Genomic DNA, 774 nt, shown 5'->3' with positions numbered 1-774 from the left:
GCATTTTGTACAGTAACAAAAAACAATAATTTCATACAGTACATAAAAATCGAAAGCTCTGAAAAAATGACTTACATAAAAATCGAAAATAGCTCATCATAAGCACCAAAAAAATGTAATTAATAAAAAAGTAAAAACGTACGTCATAAATATAATACATTTAATTCGCGTTGTGCAGTTATTGGTGGTGAGAGTTCTGTACGTCACTGTCCCTGTGTAACCTTGTTCTCATTGTTACCTCTTGGAGGTTTGCAATAAACGAGCACACCACAGCGTGCAAAAAAAACAAACAAAACTAAACAAAACAAAATGTTCGCCATTACACAATTTGTCACACGTACCCCCTAAACACGTCTCGCGTACCCCTGGGGGTACGCGTACCACAGTTTGGGAACCTCTGCCATAGTGGATAGGTGTTACACTGTCGCCAAACGTTTTGAATCACCCTATAGAATTAACAAATATTGCTTCATAAAATCGAATGCAACCTGCTGAATTGTCATGTTAACATTACATTGGATACCACTTTGTAATTTTCCATCTATACTTAACGAAAAACGTTAAAATCTGGATTTGGGCCTCTTAGTATTGCGAAGTGGGATTGCTCTGAGTCACACGCTAAACCCCTACCTGTGTATTTCATTTCTGTTCCTGTAATCAATCTCTGCCCGACATTGAGGATTAGGAGGCGGGGACACACCACTTCATAAGATGTGATTTGCGTATTGAAAAGAAAGGTTGAAATAAATGCTGCTGACAAACAGATGTGAGACA

Source organism: Acipenser ruthenus, chromosome 1 (genome assembly GCF_902713425.1).
Source record: "Acipenser ruthenus chromosome 1, fAciRut3.2 maternal haplotype, whole genome shotgun sequence".
Classification (NCBI taxonomy): domain Eukaryota; kingdom Metazoa; phylum Chordata; class Actinopteri; order Acipenseriformes; family Acipenseridae; genus Acipenser; species Acipenser ruthenus.
This window is presented reverse-complemented; position numbering follows the sequence as displayed.